This window comes from Coregonus clupeaformis, chromosome 2, assembly GCF_020615455.1.
Source record: "Coregonus clupeaformis isolate EN_2021a chromosome 2, ASM2061545v1, whole genome shotgun sequence".
In the NCBI taxonomy this organism is placed as follows: Eukaryota; Metazoa; Chordata; class Actinopteri; order Salmoniformes; family Salmonidae; genus Coregonus; species Coregonus clupeaformis.
The window spans coordinates 2,210,755-2,232,637 of record NC_059193.1 but is presented as its reverse complement, the minus strand read 5'-3'; the positions used below and the strand labels follow the sequence as shown (position 1 = coordinate 2,232,637).

Genomic DNA, 21,883 nt, shown 5'->3' with positions numbered 1-21,883 from the left:
TCTCCACATCTCTGTGGTGTAGCAACGACCTAGCCAGGTGTCTGACGGCTTGTCTAGCTGTGACTAAGAAAATACGTCCTCCATCTGAGGTAAATTGATACAATCCTGGGCTAAATTGGACGAATCTTGTCGAAAATTGGTCTGTCTAAAAAGATTCTCCTCTGTAACTGTGAGGCCTTTACAGGCAGGGAATAGGAAGAAGAAGAAGGATAGTGGAAAACAATATCAGGCGATGAAACACTGTATGGCGAAGTGTGTTGGTGTTCTTATGGTTGTTTCCTGGTTTCCATGTAATAACGTTGTGTAGTATACCTGTATGAATATAGCATTAACTTGAACCCCAAATGGTATGTGAGATATACACACGTACACACACACACACTTACATGCTCACTAACACACACACACACACACACACACACACTTTTCCCTCCTGGTTTGTAGACAGAAGAGCACCCACCATACATACACAGAGAGAATTCAGTGTTGATGGAAACAGGGTTTTTCATTGTTTTATTTTGGAAAAACACAAAATTGCAAATGTGTTACAGATACAGGCTAAGTGAAAATAGCTATGGTTTTGCAACCTTTGTGGAAATGTGCTATTCCGTTCTTCCTAGTTTCCTCCAAAACACAGAATTTTCTGGTACAAATGCCCTGCACCAAGACTTGACATCTGGGCATTGGTTTACAGTATTTTGGCAGCCCTCCGTGCAGTCATAAGCTGTATGTGGGTTAGAGAGAGAGGGAGAGAGGGGGAGGGAGAGAAAGCGAGAGTTGCAATGACATCATCGAAGTCACTTGTATGTTTATGTATGTGTGTGACTGTGTGTGTTTGTGTGTTCATTCATCTCTATTTCCACTGGCATGAGTAGAGGTTCTCGCCTGTATGAACACACCCATCACTTCTAACAAAAACAGTTTGGATTACACTGCTGACAACAAGACATCCCCTGTTCTCTTCTGTCTTCATAATATCTGAAGGAGATTAGATATGTTGTCACTTCTAATGTGTATAACATTGACCAGATTAAAAGCTATAACCAGCTATCTCTCCTGTCATGAAGTAGCCTACTTACTACCTTTTGATTATTGTTTTCTCTTGTCTTCCAAAGAGGCAGTCCTTTTTGGGACATGTACCCATCCTCCTCCCCCATTCCCTCTTCCTCCTCCTCCTCCCCCATTCCCCCCACCTCCCCTCCTCCTCCTCCTCCTCCTCCTCCTCCATCAAAGCCCACCGCTCTTTGTGTCCCTCCTCTGCATCCTCTGCCTTACTCCCATGGTGCTTTGTGTGTGTACTGCTGTGCACCCTGGGAAGGTAGTGGTGGTGCCAGATGGCGAACGTGGCCGGCTTCACAGTGGGGGCCCCTAATGCATGCTGGGAGAGTAAGACTAAGGTCAGTGACTGGCTTAAAATACCCCCCCGATTGGACTGGGACCCTCTGCCCAAAACCACTGACTGGTGGCACGAGCTCACCAAGGGGTGGAAAATTGTTATTTCTAGCACTGAGACCATATTTGGCAAGAGAAGAGGAAATCACTACTCTTGGTTTTGGTTTCTCATCCAACCCCCCTAACCCGCAGCTCCTTTGTACTCCCTTTGATAATCATCAAATGGAAATATTTGCGCAACTTTGCAAGAAACTACTTTTATGGTCACGACTGGGCTATACCTCCAAGAGGAGCACATTTAAGATCCAGTTAGTGTTAGTGCCGACCGTTGAATTCTACCTTTTAATCTTTCAGTCTACAATAGTATTTAAGAGCTATATTTAACAAACCACATGGTCACAACGATTGGTAACCCTGGCTATGAATATGATGTTTATTCATAAGTTGTGTGATGTTTGTGGTATGTTTACCGCGAGGTCGGTATAATATGGTCATCCGGCACTGTTGGATAATTATTCGTCCACTTGCCTTGGCTATTAAGACTACATTGATATTCCTCTGTTGGGCTGTGTGCCATTCTGATTTATTAATCTCATCCAAATACACCTGGGGTCATTTAGAAACCTGACAAAGATTGGGCCGGGGGGGAAAAGCTATGGATGTGTCCCAAATGGCACCCTATTCCCTATACATGTATAGTGTACTACTTTTGACCAGAGCCTTATAGGTCCTGGTCAAAAGTAGAGCACTTTATTTGGAATAGGGTGTCATTTGGGACACTGACAATATAATTTGATTGCACAGCACCTATGATGGATGTCTTGTATGAATTAGAATATTAAGGCCGTTGTCATGCCGGTGACCCTCATTTAGTTTTTGTTGGTTAAGAGGAAAGGGGGGATGAGGGGTCGGTTTACCTCCATGTGAAAGAATGTAAAGATATTACATTTCCCGAAAAGCTTGTAGCCTATTTGGATAAAAAAAAGATCCAGCAAGACACCACAAAACGCAAGAACTTGAAACGGTGATTGGGACACTAGCCGAAAGCTATCGTGATCGCCAATGAAATGGGGAAAGTGTTGGAATGAGCCCAGTTTAAATTAGTGTTAATGTATTGAAAATCTATGCTCATTTGCACAAGGATATAAAACAACGACAGTTATAATACCCCTTCATGCATCATAATGGGATGTGATGTTGACCACACGGTGTCCATATTACAGATGTAGGATCTTCATTTGAGCCAGTTTGCTACAGCAGGAAAATAATCCTGCGGTAACAGGAAATTTGAATTATTATGTGGATTATAATTAATGGACATTTTTCTAGGGGTTGATACAATTTTTGTAATGGAAAATCAAGTCTGAAATTTCAATTACAAACTTTATAAGCCTTTTAAACCTAAAATACACTACAAGTTTGACTTTTCCTGCATTTCAGTAAAGTTCTCCTGCAACAGGGTGATCAAATTAAGATCCTACATCTGTAGGACAGCCTCCGTCTCATAGGATGTCCTAAAATGGAGACCGTACTTTTTAACCTCTTCAATTAGCCAAGGAAAGGTCACAGGAAGACTGCATTCCTTTAAGGTGATCCACATTTTTTATATAGTTATTTAACAATAACTAGCTTTCCATAGAATTTCTACATATGTGCATATTTACTATTCAAAGGTGTCTTTACCATATAAATATAATGATACTGCAGTCATGTTTATGAAAAGTGCTACTGTATACTGATGATACAGTATGTATAGAAATCATCTGCACAGAAATCCATCAGTTGAATGAGGCATACTATTGGATGTTTTCTATGTTCGTTTCTGAATATCAATTGGACTGTAGGTGGTCCTGTACGGCTCAGGTGGCATCGAGCTTGCACTGCTAGGATTGTGGGTTCGATTCCGGGAGTCACCCACATGTAAAATGTATGCACGCATGACAGTAAGTGGCTTTGGACAAAAGTGTCAGCTAAATGGCTTATATTCAAATCAAAGCTTATTATTATGTGTAATTTTCTAAATAGAAATTACAGGAGGTTGACCTTAATTGGGGAGAACGGGCTTGTGGTAATGACTGGAGCGGAATCTATGGAATGGTATCAAATACGTCAAACAAATGGTTTCCATGTGTTTGATGCCATTCCATTTGCTCCGTTCTGACCATTATTATGAGCCGTTCTCCCCTCAGCAGCCTCCTGTGATAGAAATCCATAATTCGATTTTTCCAGTGGATGCCATGGGCTGTCAAAACGAGGGCCTGATTGGACAAGTGATTAACCATTGATATTTCTCATATACTGTATGCAGTATTTGAGCTGATACGTTATTCAGGGTTCATCATGTTGCACAATGCACAAATGTCATGCCGAAAGCTATGCTTCCTTTCGGACAGTACATTTTGTGTGTGTGTTGCGTGTGTGTTGCGTGTGTGTATGTTGTGTGTGTGTGTGTGTGTGTGTGTCCATGTACGTGTGAGGGCATCTACAAGGGTTACAACATATTGACTGAAGCAGGGACTGTAACCCTGTGATCTCAGTCGCGGAGACCCAAGTGATTATTGAGTGGTTTGACTCTGTACCTTCTGTCTGTCAATACCAGTATGACTCTGTACCTTCTGTCTGTCAATACCAGTATGACTCTGTGCTTTCTGTCTGTCAATACCAGTATGACTCTGTACCTTCTGTCTGTCAATACCAATATGACTCTGTACCTTCTGTCTGTCAATACCAGTATGACTCTGTACCTTCTGTCTGTCAATACCAGTATGACTCTGTACCTTCTGTCTGTCAATACCAGTATGACTCTGTACCTTCTGTCTGTCAATACCAGTATGACTCTGTACCTTCTGTCAGTCAATACCAATATGACTCTGTACCTTCTGTCTGTCAATACCAGTATGACTCTGTACCTTCTGTCTGTCAATACCAGTATGACTCTGTGCTTTCTGTCTGTCAATACCAGTATGACTCTGTACCTTCTGTCTGTCAATACCAATATGACTATGTACCTTCTGTCTGTCAATACCAGTATGACTCTGTACCTTCTGTCTGTCAATACCAGTATGACTCTGTGCTTTCTGTCTGTCAATACCAGTATGACTCTGTACCTTCTGTCTGTCAATACCAGTATGACTCTGTACCTTCTGTCTGTCAATACCAGTATAATACAGAGCTGTGATTGGGTCAAGATGAGTGGGTACATTGTTGGGTCGTGATAGGGTCGAGTTGATGTGTTTTTCAACAAGACAGGCATATTGTAGCACTGTTATTTGACAGTTATTTAATTTCATCTAACTGTAAAGGATCCTTCACACACTTGAGGTTTTATTAAAAACACTTTTTATCTGGATGATTCAACTCAAGACAATTAAATGACAATTAAAAAAAAAAGGTCAGGAACATTTCAGTGGTTTTATAGAGTAATAGAAATATATATTCTAAACGTGACCCCTACACTACTACCTATGCTAAAACCTACTCATTTCCCCTACACAATTACATTTAAACACCTAATGGGTCTTGAATCTTAAAACCTCTTAAATCCTTAAAACCTCTCAATGTGTTCTATAGATGGACCCCTGTCCATTGGTACAACCTTTGATTCATTAAGCCAAGCCTATCCACAAACAACCTCAAACTCCCTGCCTAGAGGCTTAGAAACAGCACAATACAACTCAATGCCCTTTCTCAAAGAGGACTGATTGATGCAGTTCCAGACCTATACATAGTTGCATCTTTCTTTTGAAGTGTTTTGGGGAGGGAGGACGATAAGTGGGGAGGGAAAGTGGAGAGAGGGGCTAGCATTAGTGCTAGTGATCCATAATAGCTGTACTCTAAGACCCACTACTCTCCTGGTTGCTAGGGAACGGGAGGAACAGACACTTTCCCACTGTAAGCGCCACTAAAAGGTTCTATACCAGGAACTGCTTTTGATTTGATTGTGGCAGCATTCCTTTGGGCGTATGTTCTAGATAAATGCACCAACGCAATTAGTCGACGTCTTACTCCCCTTGCGTCCGTTAGTTCCGGTACTACGTGTGTGATTCCTTTATACAGTCATGGCCAAAATTGTTGGCACCCCTGAAATTTTTCCAGAAAATGAAGTATTTCTCACAGAAAAGTATTGAAATTACACATGTTTTGCTATGCACATGTTTATTTCCTTTGTGTGTATTGGAATAACACAAAAAAAACAGGAAAAAAGCAAATTTGACATAATTTCACACAAAACTCAAAAAATGGGCCGGACAAAATGATTGGCACCCTTAACTTAATATTTAGTTGCACACCCTTTGGAAAAAATAACTGAAATCAGTCGCTTCCTATAACCATCAATAAGCTTCTTACACCTCTCACCCGGAATTTTGGACCACTCTTCTTTTGCAAACTGCTCCAGGTCTCTCATATTGGATGGGTGCCTTTTCCCAACAGCAATTTTAAGATCTCTCCACAGGTGTTCAATGGGATTAAGATCTGGACTCATTGCTGGCCACTTCAGAACTCTCCAGCGCTTTGTTGCCATCCATTTCTGGGTGCTTTTTGAAGTATGTTTGGGGTCATTGTCCTGCTGGAAGACCCATGATCTCGGACGCAAACCCAGCTTTCTGACACTGGGCCCTACATTGCGACCCAAAATCCTTTGGTAATCCTCAGATTTCATGATGCCTTGCACACAGTCAAGGCACCCAGTGCCAGAGGCAGCAAAACAACCCCAAAACATCTTTGAACCTCCACCATATTTGACTGTAGGTACTGTGTTCTTTTCTTTGAAGGCTTCATTACATTTTCGGTAAACAGTAGAACGATGTGCTTTACCAAAAAGCTCTATCTTGGTCTCATCTGTCCATAAGACGTTCTCCCAGAAGGAATTTGGCTTACTCATGTACATTTTGGCAAACTGTAGTCTTGCTTTTTTATGTCTCTGTGTCAGCAGTGGGGTCCTCCTGGGTCTCCTGCCATAGCGTTTCATTTCATTCAAATTTCGACGTATAGTTCGCGCTGACACTGATGCACCCTGAGCCTGCAGGACAGCTTGAATTTCTTTGGAACTTGTTTGGGGCTGCTTATCCACCATCCGGACTATCCTGCGTTGCAACCTTTCATCAATTTTTCTCTTCCGTCCACGTCCAGGGAGATTAGCTACAGTGCCATGGGTTGCAAACTTCTTGATCATGTTGCGCACTGTGGACAAAGGAACATCTAGATCTCTGGAGATGGACTTGTAACCTTGAGATTGTTGATATTTTTCCACAATTTTGGTTCTCAAGTCCTCAGACAGTTCTCTTTTCCTCTTTCTGTTCTCCATGCTTAGTGTGGCACACACAGAAACACAATGCAAAGACTGAGTCAACTTCTCTCCTTTTTATCTGCTTTCAGGTGTGATTTTTAGATTGCCCATTCCTGTTACTTGCCCCAGGTGAGTTTAAAGGAGCATCACATGCTTGGAACAAACTTATTTATCCACAATTTTGAAAGGGTGCCAATAACTTTGTCCGGCCCATTTTTTTAGTTTTGTGTGAAATTATGTCAAATTTGCTTTTTTCCTGTTTTTTTTTGTGTTATTCCAATACACACAAAGGAAATAAACATGTGCATAGCAAAACATGTGTAATTTCAATACTTTTCTGTGAGAAATACTTCATTTTCTGGAAAAATTTCAGGGGTGCCAACAATTTTGGCCATGACTGTATCTGCTGTGCTCTGTGTTTCCCTACACTGCGTTTGTGTCCATTTTGTTGGGTCAATAGCAGAACTAGACAATAATAGCAGCGTCATGATAGGCGCCCCTTGAACCTTGTTTCCTGTCAGCACTTCCTTTCATTAAGAATTGTCAGTGCACCACTCATCGGAACGGACGGACGGACGGACGCTAGAGTGCTATTGACGGGAAGAGTAAAGAGGAGAAGTGAAGGTACACTGGCTTTCATTAAGAAAGTATTACATCTTAGTTGCGTCTCCTGAGAGAAGTCTCTTTCTCCGGACCTCCACTCGAGTGCCATCAGTAATCCATTGTCGCTCCTGGGCTGGCAGGCTCTCTTGTCACAGTGGAGAGAGCGGTATTGATAGGTGTCAAACTCTCTGTGGGATGCCTGTCACTCTTTATAGAGCTCTGATTGGCCCGTGTCACAACGGATCACCCTCACATTCCACCCAGCAGCAGCACAGTTTATTATTAGGAGCCCAATCTGCTGAGACCTCCCCGCAAAGGCAACTTGAAGGCGGCCATTTAGGCTGAAAGTGTTTTTAACAAACCAGCAGAAAGCAGTAAAGACTAGCTGCCTTGCACCATTGCCCTGGCAGGGTGTTACCTTAGCAACATCAGTGTTATGTGCTGAAATGAGGAAGGTTGCTTGATAGGTAGACATTTTGGGTTTTTAAATAAACCAACAGGAAGCAGTGACAAACGGTTGCTTTGTCCTATTGCCCTGGCACCTTAGCAACATAGCACATTGACATGAGAGAGCTCGCTTGATAGGCGGCTCTTTTGGCTTTTTGTGGGGGGAGAATGAACCAAAAGTTAGCAGGAAGAAGTAAAAACCTGCAGCTTTGCACTATTGCCCTGGCAAGGGCTCGCTAGTTTGATAGGCGACCATGTGGCTCATCAATAGCAGACCCAGAGTCATGCTAGAGTGTGTTTGCACTACCATGGTTGTTTGCGCACACATGGGCTGATTAGCGTAATTAGTTATTTATAGTCGGCTGTGGAATTGCCAGGCAGCCCGGGGGGGGGCTGATTAAGCCACTTGCCAATCAATTATTTAAGGCTTCCTGGAGGTGAATAACTTGTCTGTCTTTGTGTGGAGCGCCATGGCAACACAACAGGAAGATGGTCCTGTGGAGAGGAAGTGGAAACCTGTGATAGTATCACTACCTTGTTGTGTTGTCTCTCACTCTATGAAGTTTTCAACGTGTTTTCACACACACGGACACACACACACACACACAAATCACTTTAATCAAAACAAGCCCTCCTTGAAATTACTAGACCTCATAAAAGGTGTTTATGTAGAATGGTGTTATTTATAATTGGAGCGACTCTTGAGGAGTGGAATGCTACCAAAATGTGATTCTCATTCAGTGTTGTTATGAGTGTGTGGAAACTGCCGCTGTGTGACAGAAACAGTTCTACATCATATTCCCAGTTCCTCAAAACTGCTGGGTCGGCACTTTCTGGTTGTTTTTAGAGAGTAGGAAGGCCTCAGTGACAACGTTCTCTAGTCTACTTCTATGGTGTTTCCCAAACCTCTCCTGGTGTACCCTCTGCCAGTTCCACTTATTGCAGTACAAGCACACCTAGTCAACTAAATATCAAACATTAGCTGAGGTGTGCTTGTACTGGAACAGATCAAATACCTGGAATGGCCTGGAGGTATTTGAAAAACACCATAGATGTAGACTAGAGAACGTTGACACTGGGGACTTCCTCCTCTCTAAAAACAACCAGAATGTGCAGAGTCAGCAGTTTGAAAAGTGTTTTGTGAAACACAGCTCTTGTTGACATCCTTTCTCTAGTCTCCTAGTACATTATATTTTATTAACAGCTTACCAGTAAAATCTGCTGGGTGGACATACACTAATCTGAACTCCACTGCTTACACAGTGAATAAATAGCTGCATGTGACAGACCACAGTCACTCATACGCTCTCTGATACATACTTATACAAGACATTGTAGACATTTTTTAAAGACGTTTCTTTCCAGGTATCCAATGTCTCCCCACCTTCTGGATGAACTCCACAGAAACACTGAAAATAGCCAAAAACATCAGGTACCCACTTCAAAGTCATTCTAGGCACTCGGGCCACTTTTACCGTTAGTATCTTGAGCTTTCCCACAATTCCCACCTCAGTTCAGTGTTTTTTCCAAAAAATGTATTTAGATATTTTTTAGGGGGTAGATCAGCTTTAATATTGCAGATAGATTGTAACTTCCATCAATGTAATTGTCTGCATCACTTCCAATCCCCCACATGTTTTTTTTTCTTTCTCTCGCATATATATATATATATATATATATATATATATATATATATATATATATATATATATATATATATATAACAGTGGGGAGAACAAGTATTTGATACACTGCCGATTTTGCAGGTTTTCCTACTTACAGAGCATGTAGAGGTCTGTAATTTTTATCATAGGTACACTTCAACTGTGAGAGACGGAATCTAAAACAAAAATCCAGAAAATCACATTGTATGATTTTTAAGTAATTAATTTGCATTTTATTGCATGACATAAGTATTTGATACATCAGAAAAGCAGAACTTAATATTTGGTACAGAAACCTTTGTTTGCAATTACAGAGATCATACGTTTCCTGTAGGTCTTGACCAGGTTTGCACACACTGCAGCAGGGATTTTGGCCCACTCCTCCATACAGACCTTCTCCAGATCCTTCAGGTTTTGGGGGCTGTAGCTGGGCAATACGGACTTTCAGCTCCCTCCAAAGATGTTCTATTGGGTTCAGGTCTGGAGACTGGCTAGGCCACTCCAGGACCTTGAGAATGCTTCTTCACGGAGCCACTCCTTAGTTGCCCTGGCTGTGTGTTTCGGGTCGTTGTCATGCTGGAAGACCCAGCCACGACCCATCTTCAATGCTCTTACTGAGGGAAGGAGGTTGTCGGCCAAGATCTTGCGATACATGGCCCCATCCATCCTCCCCTCAATACGGTGCAGTCGTCCTGTCCCCTTTGCAGAAAAGCATCCCCAAAGAATGATGTTTCCACCTCCATGCTTCACGGTTGGGATTGTGTTCTTGGGGTTGTACTCATCCTTCTTCTTCCTCCAAACACAGCGAGTGGAGTTTAGACCAAAAAGCTCTATTGTTGTCTCATCAGACCACATGACCTTCTCCCATTCCTCCTCTGGATCATCCAGATGGTCATTGGCAAACATCAGACGGGCCTGGACATGCGCTGGCTTGAGCAGGGGGACCTTGCGTGCGCTGCAGGATTTTAATCCATGACGGCGTAGTGTGTTACTAATGGTTTTCTTTGAGACTGTGGTCCCAGCTCTCTTCAGGTCATTGACCAGGTCCTGCCGTGTAGTTCTGGGCTGATCCCTCAACTTCCTCATGATCATTGATGCCCCACGAGGTGAGATCTTGCATGGAGCCCCAGACCGAGAGTGATTGTCATTTTCTAATAATTGCGCCAACAGTTGTTGCCTTCTCACCAAGCTGCTTGCCTATTGTCCTGTAGCCCATCCCAGCCTTGTGCAGGTCTACAAGTTTATCCCTGGTCCTTACACAGCTCTCTGGTCTTGGCCATTGTGGAGAGGTTGGAGTCTGTTTGATTGAGTGTGTGGACAGGTGTCTTTTATACAGGTAACGAGTTCAAACAGGTGCAGTTAATACGGGTAATGAGTGGAGAACAGGAGGGCTTCTTAAAGAAAAACTAACAGGTCTGTGAGAGCCGGAATTCTTACTGGTTGGTAGGTGATCAAATACTTATGTCATGCAATAAAATGCAAATGAATTACTTAAAAATCATACAATGTGATTTTCTGGATTTTTGTTTTAGATTCCGCCTCTCACAGTTGAAGTGTACCTATGATAACAATTACAGACCTCTACATGCTTTGTAAGTAGGAAAACCTGCAAAATCGGCAGTGTATCAAATACTTGTTCTCCCCACTGTATATATACACATACATACACACACATATATATATATTTTATTTATTTATTTCTATTTGCCATATATTTTTCAACTGTACTGTGATGTTTTACAAAAGTTCTGAACCTTTCTATTCTCATTGTTTCTACAGTTTGTGAATAGAAAATAAACATATTTGCTAAAAGTATTATTATATTATTGATCGATTGACTATGACTTTTCAGATCACCCAGTAGTGCTATCTGCAGGGTCAGCTCCATGCAAATATTGCAATCCTTCAGCCACTCCTGGACCTGTGTCCATAAACAAGCTACAAATGGACAGTACCAAAACAAATTATCTAATGATTCTGTCTTTTCACAGCCAAATCTGCAAAGCTGGGAAGATTGTATCCCCCATACAAATAACATTCTATTGGTAGCAAGAATTTTATATAATAATTTAAATTGAAAAATTCTAAGTTTTGAATCCGGCGTCGTTTTGCGTATCAGTTCATAAACACTATGCCATGGAATCGGTACATCAAAAATCTCTTCCCAACTATTTTGCAATCTATATGGGACGGCTGTCAATCTTTTGGTCCTTAAATGAAACTGGTAAACTTGTTTATTTATCACCATTTTCTTTAACCAATTATGTTCTTTAATGCAAGGCCGACAGACAAGTTCCTTACTTTTTCCTCCTTCCACTTTCCTCTTCCATTTTTGCGGTAATGCTGCAATTATTTGGTTGTAATTTTGGGTAGAGCAGACATTTCCATATGTTTTTGTTAGCTGCATAACTCCACCATTCCTACCAATAATATCATTTACGAAGATTATACCTTTTTTAAACATTTTCTCAAAAAAGAACGGTTTTTTATCAATTAGTATGTTTGAGTTTAACCACAATATTTGTTGCAATATTTGTTCTGTCATTTCTGGAGGATTAAATTGAAATTGCAACCAACTTTCTATGGCTTGTTTTAGAAATAGTGATATTTGGGAGATGATTTCCTTTTCAAATACCTGAAAGTGAGGGGTTGTAATCTGAATAAAGGGAAAAAGTCCCTTCTTGAACATTGGGTGAGACAATCTTACTAGTTTGCTAGAGAACCAGTTCGGATTTAAGTATACTTTTTTGTATGACTGAAGCTTTTAGTGATAGGTCTAATGCTTTAATATTTAATCATTTCTGTCCTCCTAATTAATTTTCATTATATAAATAGGCCCATTTAACTTTGTCTGGCTTGCCGTTCCAAATAAAATGGAATATTTTTTTCTCATATAATTAAAAAAACTGTTCGCTAGGCGTAGGCAAGACCATAAGCAAATAGGTAAACTAGGATAATACTAAAGAGTTAATCAGTGTGATTTTTCCACAAATTGACAGGTATTTACCTTTCCATGGTAGCAAGATCTTATCTATTTTTGCTAACTTTCTATTACATTTTTTTGGAGTGAGATCATTTATTTCATTTGGGATATGTATTCCGAGTATATCCACATCACCATCAGAACATTTTATTGGTAAACTACATGGTAATGTAACATTTATATTTTTTAGTGATCTAATACATAATATAGTACATTTATCATAATTTGGTTGTTAATCCAGAGAGGTTAGAAAATGTATCTAGATCCTCTATGAGGCTGTGGAGGGATTCAAGTTGTGGATTTAAAAGAAAACATGAATCATCAGCGTACAATGACACCTTTGTTTTTAAGCCCTGGATTTCTAATCCCTTGATATTATTGTTGGATCTGATTTTAATAGCTAACATCTCGATGGCAATAATACATAGATATGCCGATATTGGACAACCTTGTTTCACTCCTCTTGACAGTTTAAAACTTTCTGAGAAATAGCCATTATTTACTATTTTACACCTAGGGTTCCTATACACCTCAGTTCAGTGTTATTAGTGTTGTGTTGATTGGCACGGCAGCTCTGTGCTTTTGAAATCAGTGGCCTGGATTGACTCAACTATGCCGCTAGCCATCAATCCCATCATGCATTGCGTTGGCTCCTGGGGCGTGGCCTCAGCTCAACCTGCTGTCTAGAGTTGCCACATCCATCAGTATCTCAGCTGAACACACACACACAGCTGAACACACACACACACAGGAGTGGAGGTTACCACTGACAGAGTTTATAACAGACAGAGCCGTGATAAAATGCTTGAATATGAGTTGAATAAAGACAGTTCTATTTAATACTAAATCGTAAACAGGTTGGGAGGATATCTCTAAATTAACACATTTTGAAATAGAACAAATATAAGCACCCGGAATGAAGTTTCTGGCTATTCAATCAGTCTATTCAATCCCACCAGTTCTGATTGAATAGGCCAAACAGATTCAGTTCAAACCAGGTTGTCCCTAGATGGTAAGAGGAATCTCTATTTCTCATAATTGCTCTCTCTCTCTCTCTCTCTCTCTCTCTCTCTCTCTCTCTCTCTCTCTCTCTCTCTCTCTCTCTCTCTCTCTCTCTCTCTCTCTCTCTTTCTCTCTCTCTTTTCATTGTCTGGCAGTGACCCTTACGTCATGTTTCCGTTGCTCAATGAGAGTGTGTCATGTGTCACATGCAGTCCAGGCACCCATGTCATCACTGGGACAGACACATTGTTGTTCTTTCCCCGTCCGGCCCCCTGCGGGAGTTTCAGCAAACTGAAAGATACAGCCGGAGGGGAGAGGGGGCATTCTCTCTGTGTCTGTCTGAGAAGAGGAACTGTAGTCAGGTACAGAGTGAACGGGAGATGTAGACTCAATTTGAATTCCAGTTCATTCAAGTCCTGCATTAATCGGTGTTAACAATAGAGTAGAATTGCATAACAACAGGGTTGGTACCAATTCCATTTAATTCAGGAGATGAACTGAAATGTTCATTCAACAATTGAAAAGTGCCCTGTTCCATTGTGAATGGCTAGTAACCTGCCCTGGTCTAGTGTTATTTTACCCTCTTTACCCCACTCTGTATCTACCTCTGTTGCAATCATCTACCTCTTCTCCTCTTCTATTTGAATAATAGTCCTTATCATCATCCCCTCTCCTCTCCTTCCCACTCCATCCCTCCATCCTCTCCTCTCCTTCCCCCTCCACCCCACCATCCTCTCCTCTCCTCTCCTCTCCTCTCCTCTCCTCTCCTCTCCTCTCCTCTCCTCTCCTCTCCTCTCCTCTCCTCTCCTCTCCTCTCCTCTCCTCTCCTCTCCTCTCCTCTCCTCTCCTCTCCTCTCCTCTCCTCTCCTCTCCTCTCCTCTTCTCTCCTCTCCTCTCCTCTCCTCTCCTCTCCATCCTCTCCTCTCCTCTCCTTCCCCCCTCCATCCCTCCATCCTCTCCTCTCCTTCCCCCCTCCACCCCCACCATCCTCTCCTCTCCTCTCCTCTCCTCTCCTCTCCTCTCCTCTCCTCTCCTCTCCTCTCCTCTCCTCTCCTCTCCTCTCCTCTCCTCTCCTCTCCTCTCTCATCCCCCTCCACCCCCTCCATTCTCTCCTCTTCTTCCCCCCTCCACCCCTCCATCCTCTCCTCTCCTTCCCCCCTCCACCCCTCCATCCTCTCCTTCCCCCTCCACCCTCCACCCTCTCCTCTCCTTCCCCCTCCACCCCTCTATCCTCTCCTCTCCTCTCCTTCCCCATCCACCCCCTCCATTCTCTCCTCTTCTTCCCCCCTCCACCCCCTCATTCTCTCCTCTCCTTCCCCCCTCCACCCCTCCATCCTCTCCTTCCCCCCTCCACCCCTCTATCCTTTCCTCTCCTTCCCCCTCCACCCCTCTATCCTCTCCTCTCCTCTCCCTCCCCCCTCCCACCCCTCCATCCTCTCCTCTCCTTCCCCCCTCCACCTCTCTATCCTTTCCTCTCCTTCCCCCCTCCACCCCTCTATCCTCTCCTCTCCTCTCCCTCCCCCTCCACCCCTCCATTCTCTCCTCTCCTTCCCCCTCCACCCCCCTCATTCTCTCCTCTCCTTCCCCCTCCACCCCTCTATCCTCTCCTCTCCTCTCCCTCCCCCTTCCACCCCTCCATCCTCTCCCTCTCCTTCCCCCTCCACCTCTCTATCCTTTCCTCTCCTTCCCCCTCCACCCCCTCCATCCTCTCCTCTCCTCTCCTCTCCTCTCCTCTCCTCTCCTCTCCTCTCCTCTCCTCTCCTCTCCTCTCCTCTCCTCTCCTCTCCTCTCCTCTCCTCTCCTCTCCTCTCCTCTCCTCTCCTTCCCCCTCCACCCCCTCCATCATCTCCTCTCCTTCCCCCTCCACCCCTCCATCCTCTCCTCTCCTTCCCCTCCACACCTCCATCCTCTCCTCTCCTCTCCTTCCCCCTCCACCCCTCCATCCTCTCCTCTCCTTCCCCCCTCCACCCCTCTATCCTCTCCTCTCCTCTCCTTCCCCATCCACCCCTCCTCTCCATCCCCTCCTCTCCTTCCCCCTCAACCCATCCATCCCATCCTCTCCTCTCCTTCCCCCCTCCACCCTTCCATCCTCTCCTTCCCCCCTCCACCCTCCATCCTCTCCTCTCCTTCCCCATCCACCCCTCCTCTCCATCCCCTCCTCTCCTTCCCCCTCAACCCATCCATCCCATCCTCTCCTCTCCTTCCCCCTCCACCCCTCCATCCTCTCCTCTCCTTCCCCCTCCACCCCTCAACTCCATCCCGCCTCTCCTTCCCCCTCCCCCTCCATCCTCTCCTCTCCCCCTCTCCTCTCTCTTCTGTAATGACGGGTCCCCGCTCGCCATGTTGGTTGAAAGCTGCTGATGTGTCCTGAATCCCCCAGCTGCCCCGGCACAATAATCCCTCCAAACACACAATACAGGAAGACCTATGACCTCATCCTGAAAAGCTGGATCCCCCTCCCCCAACCTGACCTTTCTCTCTCTCTCTCTCTCTCTCTCTCTCTCTCTCTCTCTCTCTCTCTCTCTCTCTCTCTCTCTCTCTCTCTCTCTCTCTCTCTCTCTCTCTCTCTCTCTCTCTCTCTCTCTCTCTCTCTCTCTCTCTCTCTCTCTCTCTCTCTCTCTCTCTCTCTCTCTCTCTCTCTCTCTCTCTCTCTCTCTCTCTCTCTCTCTCTCTCTCTCTCTCTCTCTCTCTCCCTCCCTCTCTCTCTCTCTCTCTCTCTCTCTCTCTCTCTCTGTCTCTCTTTCTCTCTCTGTTTCTCACTCTCTTTACCACCCATACCTAAAAATGTATGCACACATGACTGTAAGTCGCTTTGGATAAAAGCGTCTGCTAAATGGCATATTATTATTATTATTATTATTATTATTATTATTATTATAGTGGCTTTGTTGACTTTCATTGACAGTTTGTTCAGTCAGTTTATGCACTGATCGATATACCAGTTCTATTGTGCATCGAAATACTGTAGAACAAATGTCTCGCAGTAAGAGTGTTGATCTGGTATCAGTTTTGCCTTTTAGATCATGGACAAGGGGACCTGATCCCAGATCAGCACTCCTACTCTGTGCCATAGCTTTGCTTCTTGTGGGTTTCAGTGGGGAAGAATAGTTATCAGCTGAAATAGAACATTGGCACAAAACATCAAATTAATAGAATGTCATTAACTAGACTGTAACCTTCCAAAACATCCAGGTAATATAATGTCATTAAATAGATTATAACCTTCCAAAACATCCAGGTAATATAATGTCATTAAATAGATTATAACCTTCCAAAACATCCAGGTAATAGAATGTCATTAAATAGATTATAACCTTCCAAAACATCCAGGTAATATAATGTCATTAAATAGACTATAACCTTCTAAAACATCCAGGTATTAGAATGTCATTAGACTATAACCTTCCAAAACATCCAGGTGATAGAATGTCATTAAATAGATTATAACCTTCCAAAACATCCAGGTATTAGAATGTCATTAGACTATCACCTTCCAAAACATCCAGGTGATAGAATGTCATTAAATAGATTATAACCTTCCAAAACATCCAGGTATTAGAATGTCATTAGACTATAACCTTCCAAAACATCCAGGTGATAGAATGTCATTAAATAGATTATAACCTTCCAAAACATCCAGGTATTAGAATGTCATTAGACTATCACCTTCCAAAGCAAGTGTATAATAGACCATTACACAATATCTCAGGACTTGATAGAGTAACCAGGTCGACCTGCTTCTCATTACCAGGGGCCTTGTAAGAGCTACCGGGTCTCTGAAACACACATACACTGACACACACACATACACACAGGTACACACACACATACAGAGACATACGCACACACACACACGCACACATGCACTTCTTCACACACAAATACCATAACACGCACACATACACACAGAAAGAAAAAGAGAGACATGTAGATACACACACATACACACACACACACACACATACACACACACTCACCCTGGGTGAGGGCTGAGGCCAGCTCTCTGCTAATTTGAGACGTGGTTTAAAACGTTGTTGAGCGGAAAATACTGGGTGTCAGCTCAGCGGCTCGTATAAACGTTCTCCTGAACTTCCTGTATCAGCAGCTAACAGACCTAGCCTGCCAGAGTGAGTGAGGGAGGGAGGGAGATGGAGAGTGAGAGAGAGAGCGAGAGAGAGAGGGGGGGGAGAGAGGGGGAGAGAGAGAGAGAGAGAGAGAGAGAGAGAGAGAGAGAGAGAGAGAGAGAGAGAGAGAGAGAGAGAGAGAAAGCAGACTGATGACAGAACCAGTCATGCTTGACTACTCACTCAGTACACAGTGTGATCCTATTATTATGTTATCTATACAGACCTTTCCTCTGAAGGATGAATAACCATTAACTCATCCCCTAGTCAGCAGAGTTACTGGGACTTCATCATAGCCTCTACTCATGGGTGGTATCTCTATTTTGAATGGGTCTTTGTCTTTGAGACAGCTCTTTTCAGAAATAATGCCAGCAGCATTAACACACAACAAATGTGTTAGTCTTACATTCCTTGTTGGGTTTAGACTAGAGACAGTGTAGCACGATAACATTAGCCGTTCTGAACGTGTAGCGCTTATAAACTTAACATGCTACTAATGTGTTAGTCTTACATTCCTTGTTAGGACTGTCTATTTTTTCATTTTAGGGGGTTGGCGACATTTAACATTTAGCAGTTTTGTACGTGTCGAGCCTATAAACTGAACATGCCTTCTGCAAGCCCTCAAGAGACTCTCTAGCTAGCATCTGACATTAACAACCGTTTAACAAGCTGACATAAGATTAAGAATATCTCTGTTGGATTTTCTTGTGTGTGGAGATTGAACCTTGTCAATGGCCATGAATGTGGGCTTGTTAGCCTTTCTCACTTGCTTGGCTTGCTCTCTCTATCTCTCTCTCGCGCTCTCTATCTCTCTCTCGCTCTCTCTCTCTCTCTCTCTCTCTCCACTCCCTCCCTCTCTCTCTCTCTCACTCCCTCCCTCCCTCTCTCTCTCTCTCTCCCTCCCTCTCTCTCTCTCTCTCTCCCTCTCTCTCTCTCTCTCTCTCTCGCTCCCTCCCTCTCTCTCCCTCTCTCCTCTCTCTCTCTCTCTCTCTCTCTCTCTCTCTCTCTCTCTCACTCCCTCCCTCCCTCTCTCTCTCTCCCTCTCTCTCTCTCTCTCTCTCTCTCTCTCTCTCTCTCTCTCTCTCCCTCTCTCTCTCTCCCTCTCTCTCTCTCTCTCTCTCTCTCCTCTCCTCTCCTGCTGTGTTTCTCCTCTCACTCCTACCATCTGGGCAGTGTGTCTCTCTGCTTGCCCGTGGACAAACTCCTTTCACCGCTCCCCTATGGTGCCCTCTCCCCGCTGACACACACGCACAAATGCTACACAACACACAACGGGAAAGCACATACATACAGAAACACACAGATAGACTTAGTCATTCCCTCCCCACCACTGACGCACACTCAGACTTACAGACACAGAAACCTTCTTTGCGATTACCTCTCCACTCTGACACACACACACACACACACACACAGACCGTGTCTCACACACTTTTACTCTGCATACTCCGGCGGAATGTTGGTGGCACATGGACATTGCCATGGAAACGGCAGGCTAAGCAGAGCAGAGCAGAGTAGAGCAGAGCAGAGCTCTCTCTCTCTTTCTCTCTCTTTTTCTCTCTCTCTCTCTCTCTCTCTCTCTTTTTCAGCCTGTCAGTGTCAACCTGTTTGTTACACAGAGAAGAAATCAGTTTCTCTTCTCTCTATCATTCCCCCCAGTCTGTCTTCTCTCTATCATTCACCCAGTATCTCTTCTCTTCTCTCTCTTCTCTCTATCATTCCCCCATCTGTCTTCTCTCTATCATTCCCCCAGTCTGTCTTCTCTCTATCATTCCCCCAATCTGTCTTCTCTCTATCATTCCCCCAGTCTGTCTTCTCTCTATCAATCCCCCAGTCTGTCTTCTCTCTATCATTCCCCAGGTCTGTCTTCTCTCTATCATTCCCCCCAGTCTGTCTTCTCCTCCTGTCTTTCTTCACTCCCATTCCTCCTCTCTCACTGTGACGGGTGCAACATGTAATGGTTTTGTGATTTTCTATTGAACAAACAAAGTGGAATCGAAATTCAATTATCTCCCTCTACCTCTCCATTCTTCTCTCTCCCTCCTCTCCCTTTCTCTCCTTCTCTTCTCTCTCCCTCTTCTCCCTCACCCTCTCTCTCCTCTCTCTCAGGTCATCACAGCTGAGTCACACTAACCACACAAGAATCAGACTCTCTCTCTCTCTCTCTCTCTCTCTCTCTCTCTCTCTCTCTCTCTCTCTCTCTCTCGCTTTCTCTCTCTCTCTCTGTCTCTCTTTCTTTCGCTCTCTCCCCCTCTCTCTCTCTCTCTCTCTCCCAGTGACCTTCACTGTATTCTATCACCACTAAATGAGGAGCAGGGAGGGATATACAGTATACAGTATTTCAGGGTTTTATGAGGAAACCCACTTCATAATTTGTGGTTATGTTATTGGTTATGTTATGTGGTAATGTTATTGGTTATGTTATGTGGTTATGTTATTGGCCCAGTATCCATGTACGGTATGACACGTTCTCCTCCCTAATGGACATAGACATGCCGGATCTACACTGAGTATACAAAACATTAAGAACACCTGCTCTTTCCATGACATAGACTGACCAGGTGAATCCAGGTGAAAGCTATGAACCCTTATTGATGTCACTTGTTAAATCCACTTCAATCAGTATAGATGAAGGGGAGGAGACAGGTTAAAGAAGGATTTTTACGTCTTGAGACAATTGAGACATGGATTGTGTATGTGTGCCATTCAGAGGGTGAATGGGCAAGACAAAATATTTAAGTGCCCTTGAACAGGGTATGGTAGTAGGTGCCAGGCGCACTGGTTTGTGTCAAAAACTGCAACGCTGATGGGTTTTTCAACCTCAACAGTTTCCCTGTGTATCAAGAATGGTCCACCACCCAAAGGACATCCAGCCAACTTGACACAACTGTGGGAAGCTTTGGAGTCAACATGGGCAAGCATCCCTGTGGAACGCTTTCGACACTTTGTAGAGTCCATGCCCCGAAGAATTGAGGCTGTTCTGAGGGCAAAAGGGGGAGGGGTGCAACTCAATATTAGGAAGGTGTTCCTAATGTTTGGTACACTCAGTGTATGAGTGAATAAGACTGGTAATTGAGGAGTGATAGTGGACTGGGCCACTATTGTTGAATCAACGTTGTTTCCACGTCATTTCAACCAAAGAAATGTACGTGATGACGTTGAATCAAAGTGGAAAACTGATTGGATTTGCGTAAGAGCATTTTGTATTTTTTCCACAAACTTTGAACCTAAATCCATTGACATGGTGACCCTTTTTGTTGATTTCACGTTGAATTCACGTTAGTTGACAACTCAACCAAATGTAAATTAAAACTAGACATTGAACTGACGTCTGTGCCCAGTGGGCTGTTCTATTGGATAGGTCACACAGTGGGAGTTAATAGACCCCCACCGCAGAACTTTCATCCCATTTTCTCACTTTCCAGAAAAGTGTGTGTGTGCGTGCTTGTGTGTGTGTGTGTGTTCCCAAAACCACATTCTGCTGATAGGATTACAGGACTGCTATTTGTTTAGCAATTAACAGAGACTAATGAGTTATAATGTTGGTCCTAGGTTATTGTATGTGTGAGTGTGTGTGGAGACAGAGAGGAAGTGTTGCTATATCACATGTCTATTTCAGGAGTCAACCTCATCACCCTGGGCTGAGGAGAGGGATCTATGTCTCAGAGGCGCTCACACTATACACACTGAAATATACCTTACTCTACACATACACACTGAAATATACCTTACTCTACACATACACACTGAAATATACCTTACACTACACATACACACTGAAATAAACCTTACACTACACATACACACTGAAATATACCTTACTCTACACATACACACTGAAATATACCTTACACTACACATACACACTGAAATATACCTTACTCTACACATACACACTGAAATATACCTTACACTACACATACACACTGAAATATAGCTTACTCTATACACACTGAAATATACCTTACACTACACATACACACTGAAATGTACCTTACACTACACATACACACTGAAATGTACCTTACACTACACATACACACTGAAATATAGCTTACTCTATACACACTGAAATATACCTTACACTACACATACACACTGAAATGTACCTTACACTACACATACACACTGAAATGTACCTTACACTACACATACACACTGAAATATACCTTACTCTATACACACTGAAATATACATTTCTCTATACACACTGAAATGTACCTTACACTACACATACACACTGAAATATACCTTACTCTAGACATACACACTGAAATATACCTTACACTACATTTACATTTACATTTTAGTCATTTAGCAGACGCTCACATACACACTAAAATATAGCTTACTCTATACACACTGAAATATAGCTTACTCT

The 21,883-nt window shown here is 43.3% G+C and overlaps 1 long non-coding RNA gene across 1 annotated transcript; it reads right to left on the bottom strand.

The window, feature by feature from the left end:
* Positions 1 to 554: 554 nt before the first annotated feature.
* LOC121555522 lies at positions 555 to 17,476 on the bottom strand. Its single transcript, XR_005997940.2, has 3 exons — positions 17,356 to 17,476; positions 13,544 to 13,717; positions 555 to 724 (listed from the first exon to the last, which is right to left on the bottom strand). It is a non-coding gene; the product is annotated as an uncharacterized LOC121555522 (long non-coding RNA).
* Positions 17,477 to 21,883: the final 4,407 nt, after the last annotated feature.